This window comes from Penaeus monodon, chromosome 28, assembly GCF_015228065.2.
Source record: "Penaeus monodon isolate SGIC_2016 chromosome 28, NSTDA_Pmon_1, whole genome shotgun sequence".
Lineage (NCBI taxonomy): Eukaryota > Metazoa > Arthropoda > Malacostraca > Decapoda > Penaeidae > Penaeus > Penaeus monodon.
Window position 1 is genome coordinate 7,640,133 of NC_051413.1, and position 275 is coordinate 7,640,407.

The following is a 275-nucleotide window of genomic DNA, read 5'->3' on the forward strand; positions in this document are numbered from 1 at the left end:
AAGCCCTTGACCGAACTCTCTCTCTTATAAAAAAAAGACCACGCATTTACTCGTTTCAGTTTCTTGCTGTTATCCTCTTGGTGTTCAGATTTCATTATCTTGAGTGTTATTCTTTTCGGTTGTGATGACATATTTGATTTTGTTAGTTTGATGTTCTGCCAATCCAGAGCTTAGTGATCTATAACATATTTCTTTTTATTGTTCTCCTCCCTCCCCCCCTCTGCCCCCCTTCTCTCCTTCTCCCGCAAACCCTTTCCCACACTTCCGGGTGTGTT